The sequence below is a fragment of the Homalodisca vitripennis genome, unplaced genomic scaffold, assembly GCF_021130785.1.
Source record: "Homalodisca vitripennis isolate AUS2020 unplaced genomic scaffold, UT_GWSS_2.1 ScUCBcl_2781;HRSCAF=7868, whole genome shotgun sequence".
Classification (NCBI taxonomy): Eukaryota; Metazoa; Arthropoda; class Insecta; order Hemiptera; family Cicadellidae; genus Homalodisca; species Homalodisca vitripennis.
Window position 1 is genome coordinate 36036 of NW_025778922.1, and position 6997 is coordinate 43032.

General features: G+C 35.5%; 1 long non-coding RNA gene across 1 annotated transcript in view; it reads left to right on the forward strand.

Moving 5' to 3' along the window:
• Nucleotides 1-6808, forward strand: part of LOC124372264 — a 7482-nt gene extending 674 nt beyond the window's left edge. The window contains exon 2 of the long non-coding RNA XR_006923323.1: nt 768-6808. This is a non-coding gene — a long non-coding RNA (uncharacterized LOC124372264). The remainder of the gene's footprint in view (nt 1-767) is intronic.
• Nucleotides 6809-6997: the final 189 nt, after the last annotated feature.

The window sequence follows — 6997 nt, forward strand, 5'->3', positions numbered from 1 at the left end:
CATGCTTGCAACTATACCGCGTGACGCAATTGTGTTCTTTTCTGATGAGGCACATTTTCACCTCAGTGGGTGTGTCAACAAGCAAAACGCTACTAAAGTGAAACAAACCCCACAAGAGTCCTCTGCATTCGGACCGCGTCACTGTGTGGTGCGCCATATCACGAGTAGGCATCATTGGCCCTTTCTTTTTTCAGGATAACCGTCTTGCCATAACTGTGAACTCCGAACGGTACTTGACTATGATACAGGATTTTTTCAGCCGGTTCTTGAGGCAATGCAATTAGAGGATACATGGTTCCATCAGGATGGTGCCACTGCACACACAGCGAGGGTTACCATGAATTTTTTGAGGCAAATGTTTCCTGGACGGCTTATCTCTTTGAGGGGTGATGTGAACTGGCCGGCACGCTCACCAGACTTAGCCCCATGCGATTTTTTCCTTTGGGGTTACCTGAAGTCAAAGGTCTATATCAACCGTCCCAACACCTTGGAAGACCTAAGGAACAATATTGAGGCTGAAATTGGCAGAATACCAGTCGACATGCTTGTTAGAGTTAATGAAAACTTCAGAAAACGTATGCAGCAGTGTGTGGATGCCGAAGGTCGTAATGTATCAACATTTGTCAGATACATTATTTAAAACCATGTAATTTAAAAATTCCCTTACTGTTCAATATAATGAAAATAAAAATTAACTTTTTCTAAGGTTCATAATTTTTTTACTTTATTTCCAAATCAGCAAATTACCGCGCTCCACCCTGTACAAGCTACGTAGTATAGCTCTAAAAATGTCTGCAGCAACGACTTTGTCCAATTAATGTTTAAATTGAACGAATTAAAAGATAATTGATTATTAGTTTTCCTTCTAAATGTAAATGTTAGTTCTCCTTTTTTAATAATGAGAACGTTTATTCTTTCCTTGTTTTGATTAAGACTTGCTAATACATAATACTAGTTGTTATAAACTTGTTAATAATAGTGTGACACTGGGATGAATTTAAAACTGTATTTTTAAAGCTACACGTAGAGCTTTTCATATATGGTACAGTATGTCCCGGATGTAGGCATCCAAACTTCATGAGGTTGTAAATATAGCCTCGAAAAGTGTGTAATATTACTAACAAGAATTCACCTTTGAACACGGCCTATCTCACGCCGTTTTCCGCATATCTGCCTGTATGTGATTTTTGCAAAAAGCTTAAGTTACTCTCAGAAGTTACTTAAGATGAAGCCATGAAACTTGGTATGAATATTGATGGATCTTGATAGTTTACATATTTCGGAAAAGATTAATTTTTGTATAAAATCCTTTTTTTTAAGACAATCATTTAAAATTTTTGAAGCTGAATATCTAACAAAAATTATTAAAAAAATGTAAAAGACAAAAATTTAAGGAATTTAATATCTAAAAATTATGACATGAAGAGTTTTTAGATTATACAACTATTAACTGAGAACTTGAAATTTTTATCAAATAAAAATTTGATTGTTATTAATAAGAAATTAAACATTTAAACTAAAAAAAAAAATTGAAATCCTTCTTTAAAACGCCCTTATAATAGGATAAATAATTGATAAATCACATTTATTAGATGTGTAGGTTTAATGTTGTACAGTACAATCACGAATTATAAGCTGATTGTAATATTGACAGTTTATTGTTGGGAAACAAACGTTTTTATTTTTTACTGGTTAGAGGTCATCACTAAACAAAAACAGAGAGGTTCAGATGTTTTCTAGGCAAAGTTTTGCTGTTTAAGTTGCTATTATTGTATATCTTATTTAATTTCTTAATACACCATAATACCTATTTATACAAATGAAGAGTTATCAGAAGTTCATTTTATTTATGGATTGGCTGATCGAAACTCGCGAGAGGCATTGCGACGACTCTATGCATAAAGATGATTTAACAGAAGAAACCGTATATAGAAACATTCGCAAGTGTTCATAAGTCTCTGAGGGAGCGTGGAACTTTTACTCAAGTTGAGAAGTTGGCCCGTGCAATTTCAGAGACTACATTAAGAGCTCGACAAATTATATTAAATGCCGTTGAAGAAGTCCCAAGTAAAAGAGTCAGAAGATTATCACAGGATGAAGGAATATTATGACATTCCTTTTGTTTGGCGTATTGTTAAACTTCAACTGTTATATTCATATCATATTCAAAGAGTCCAAAGTTATCTTAAAACAGACTTCCAGCCTAGAACGAATCTGTGAGAATGGTTTTTGAGAAAATATGTTTTGATTCTACTATATCTGGCAAATGTTTATTGATGATGCAAGATTTTTGAGAGAAGATATTTTTGTTTATTACAATAATCTTTTTTGTGGACTAAACTGAGTGCCATATTTGGACTTACAAAACATGTTACCTGAACTATTAAAAGACATGCCTCCATACAAAAGATTCAGTGTGATTTATTCCGGATGGCGGTCCTGCCAGGTCTCTTGATCTAAACGCACTTGAGTTTTTTGTTTGGGATTACCTACACCTTTGATATACAAAACACCTGTGGAAAATATTTAAATGTTTAGGTGAAGAATAGTGAATGGCTGTAATACGATTATACAGAAATCGGGTATTTGCACGAATAAGAAATTCTATGAGAAATTAACTTGAACACTGTATGGACATGAATGTCAGACACATTGAGCACATGTTGTAGGATCGCCAATATTTTTTAATCTAACTAAATATTACAGCCATTAGTTACACAAGAAAGAGCACTTGGCCACTCTTATCACACATAAACTGTTCCTACTGAACCTTTTTTTTAAATAGATTTTATTTTTTCAAATTTTAAACTGTTTATGAATAACAAAGAAGTTTATATTTGAAAAAAAATTCTTAGTTAGTAGTTGTCCTATCTTAAAAATCTTTATGCCATAATTAGGATTAAATTCTTCAACATTGTTGTCTCTTTTAATAAAATTTAAGGTTTTTTAAATTTTAGCTATAAACATTTTAAATGACCGCTATTTTAAAAAGAAATTTTCTAAAAAAATGAAACCTTTAAGAAATGTGCAAAATATCAAGACCAACATTCATACCAAGTATTTGATTTTATCTTAAGTAACTTCTGAGATATTACACTTTTTGTAAAAATCACACACAGACAGATGGACGGAAAACGGAGCGAGATAGACCACCCATGTGTTCACATCTGATATTTTTGTTTGTTTTGACCTTTGGAATAACCTCCTGAAGTTTGGTTACATACCCTGTATTCATGAGAAGTGGTGGTGTTTGAGTCTCTACACATTAGCCATCCATCTATTCCATAAGTTATGTAATATAACTTTGGTAACTGGACTAATATATTACTACCCGAGCAGGGATCTATCAGCTATTGCAGAGGTTGAAATATTAAAACGGTCCTTCAATGTTAATATAGCAATAACATATTAGGATCGATTTGGAATATTACTGAGACATACTTTGAGTTGATGCTCGCATTACAAGACACGTATCATTGATGATATCAGAATTTGCTAGAGACAATTCATACCGCGGATTGCAGGCTCATGAATGCCTAAGTTCGAAGATAACTCGTTGGTTTTATCCACGGAATTGAAAATGGGTTTTTGTCAAGATCCTTTCTTATATTGTTTTTATGAAGCTTCATTTTTGACCGTTGCCACTACGGTTGAGTAAAAGACCAAGTCCTTTCCGTATAAACATTGTATTGAATTTAGGGTCGTTGTGAAAACGGCACATCTTTTGAGATGTTCAACTACATTGGCAGAAAGGAACGTTGTTGTTACGATATCTGTTGGACAATCGACTTTTTCATTTAATTAAGTGGGTTATAACAACGACCTTCGAAGAAAAGCTTAAATACAGAGCTGGAATTGTTGTCACAACGATTCATAGAGTAAACCTGTATTATTAGTTATTTTCTCAAAAACTATCGTTGAGCCAACGATTAGTAATGCAAAAGATATGGCACACAGTGCCGTCCTTAGGGTGGAACGAGTGGAGCGGCGGCCACGCAGTGAGGCTTTGCTCTAGTCAAAAATGAATAAAATTTTCTAAATAAGTAAAAGTGTTGGTTGTATTAAAATAATATATTAGTAATATACATGCCTAAAATATCTATCTGATTAGTGTCAACTTCACAAAGGCTATCGTGATTGCCTTTACAAGAGAGCGTCAGTTGGAGGGTGTTGGTCCTTTCTTATTGAGAGGCTTTTCCATTGAGTTACAGTCCCAGGTTAAGTACTTGGGCGTAATCCTTGATAGGGTCCTTAACTGGGGACCCCATTTGGAAAGAGTTATTGCCAGAGGGAAATGATCTTTAATGCAATGCTGACATGTGCTAGGTGGGTCTTGGAGACAAGCAGAGGCTTTTGTATTGGCGGCTTTATGTCTCCGTGATTAGACTTGCACTAATGTTTGGGGCTGTTGTCTGGTGGTCAAAGACGGAGGCCAAGATGATGGTGACTGGTATGGCCAGCATCCAAAGTATGGCTTGCCTTGCTATCACTGGGGCTTTCCCAAGTCTGGGGTGCAGCTCTAGACTGTTGCCTAAACCTTGCCCGCCTGGAAATTCTAATTCGAGCTATGGCCATGAGAAGTGGCTTTTGTCTTCCGCAGGCGGGGCTTTGGTCGGCCTCGGGCTGCAGCAGTGGGCACTGCTGAATTAGCATCTCTGCATGTAATCTTTGATCAGATGCCACAAAGAGTTTCTTTCAACAAACCCTTCAGGATTGTTATACCTTCTAGGGAAGCTTGGTCGGAGGGAAGGAAACCCCTTCCACCAGCGGAGCTTGATTGGTTTACAGACGGCTCTAAAATGGAAAGTGGCACAGGCACCAGAATTATGGTGGTGAGACCATGTAAGGAGCTGGTGGTCCCTGTAGGTCCTTACCCCACAGCTTTTCAGGCAGAAGTCACAGCCATTATGGAGTGTGCTCGTGAGAATATTCGTTGGTGGTAAATGAGTAAGACGATTTGCATTTTCACATATAGCCAGGCAACATTGAAGACCCTGGACTATTTCGTGTTCAACTCCAAACTTGTCTGGGATTGCTATCAAGTCGGTTCTTCCCATGTCAGGATCAATAATATGACTGTTGGGCTTCTGGTGATGAGGGGATCTCTGGGAACGAAAGAGCTGATGCACTGGCCAATTTGGACTTGGTGTCCATTATGATGGGACCTCAACCGTTCTGTGGCATTTCTAGGTGTGAATCCTTTGGGGCTGTCTCAAATAGGGGGTGAACCCATAAGAGAAGGTGGAGGTTGCATCCGGTTCTGAGAATGAGCAAAATGGTTCTAAAGACACCTTCCCCTAAGATGACCTCTCAATAAGTAGATTGGTGTTTTCTTGGGTTAGGGGTCTCTTGGGACATGGTCACCCGAGGAAGCATCTTCACAGATTTGGTATCCTTCGGGAGGATCCACTCTATAGAATGTGTGATGAGCAGGAGGAAAACCTACTTTGACTATCCTGCATAGCAAGGGAGCGGTACGCCATCTTTGGTAGTCTAGACAAAGGTAGCGAATTTATCTAGGTCCTAATCGGTTGTTTTTTGGCAGTTTGTAGAACTGCTGAAACCGTAAACTCATCAGCCTCATGGTGTACTCCTAGGGTGTGCAAAAGGCGCTTATGGCTTAGGTGCATGGTAATAGGCCACCCCATAGAAGAAGAAGCTCTAGTAAACCAGCTTAAGGAAATCAATATTGAAGTACAAATATTAATGTTACTTCACAACATTAACATCAACGTCAACATAAAGTTGACTCTTAAGAGCAAAGAGCATATTTGGAAAAAGTTATGATTTTTTTATCTTCTCTGTACGGATGCTGTTAGATTCTCCATATTTCCATGTGATTAATTCCAGAGTGACCTGCTTTTTCTTCTGGAATAATTTCTTGTGGGTTTTCGTAAAATTCTGGATTAGAGTTCCTAAAAACTCCTTATTTAAAAATTGCATTATGTTGTGTTTGTTGGTTATTAATTAAAAATCATACTATGTAGTCTATTGAATGAAACTACTGTGTATCTTATTAGTTTTATGTTCGAATTCTACAAAATAAATTATTCATGACTGTATTTTTTTTAGATTTCATTCCCAATACTTCACGAGGCGTAAAAAAAATACCAATTACAAACATTATAACGTTTTGCAGTAAAAATAGGATATGAACACAACAACAAAACATCAATATAAAAATACATAATAAATTTAAAAAATTCAGATCTACATGCAATCAGTCCATACCTATATATGAAATACCAAATAATATGGGCATCTTTTTATATCCATACTGGTAAAACCTCTGGATAGTTTACATGTATACATAATATTTGACTAATTTTTAAAGAGAATTTTTTGACAAATGAGTTTTAAATCTCTATATACGATTTATAACGCAATAAGCATTTAATTAAATAAATTCTTGCACAGAGAAAGAAATAATTGCATAAATCTTATTTACTAAGATAATGCAATGGAATGATATTTTTTCAAATAGTGTCTTTAAACTGAGAAGCTGACATGATACGATCACAGTAGGTAGAAGACAAAGAGTTGAGAGAGAAAGTTACTCCTTGACATGAATATACAAGACAATTACTGCAATAGAAAAAGTGCTATAAGTCCTTGCATACAAAATATATACATGTATCTTGTATAAATGTATATCCTATATATGAAGGGGTAAAGAATAAAGAGAAATAACAAGTAACTAAAGAAATTTTATTAATTTAATTTGGCACCCAAAATGATCAAATACCATTATAATAAAAAATACAAACTTTAAACAAATAACATTATTTATAAGCATACAATAAATTTTTTTTTAAATGGTATAATTTAACTTATTACAAAATATCCAACATGCATACGAGGGTCACTCTGAAAGTTTGGATATATCAGCAGACAGTGTATACTGTAATAATCTTATCAGCCTTATCTGATTTTCTGAAGGCCTGCCAAATAGTACGTGACAATTTTCATTCATGAGCGAACTTGTGTCGTTTGTTCG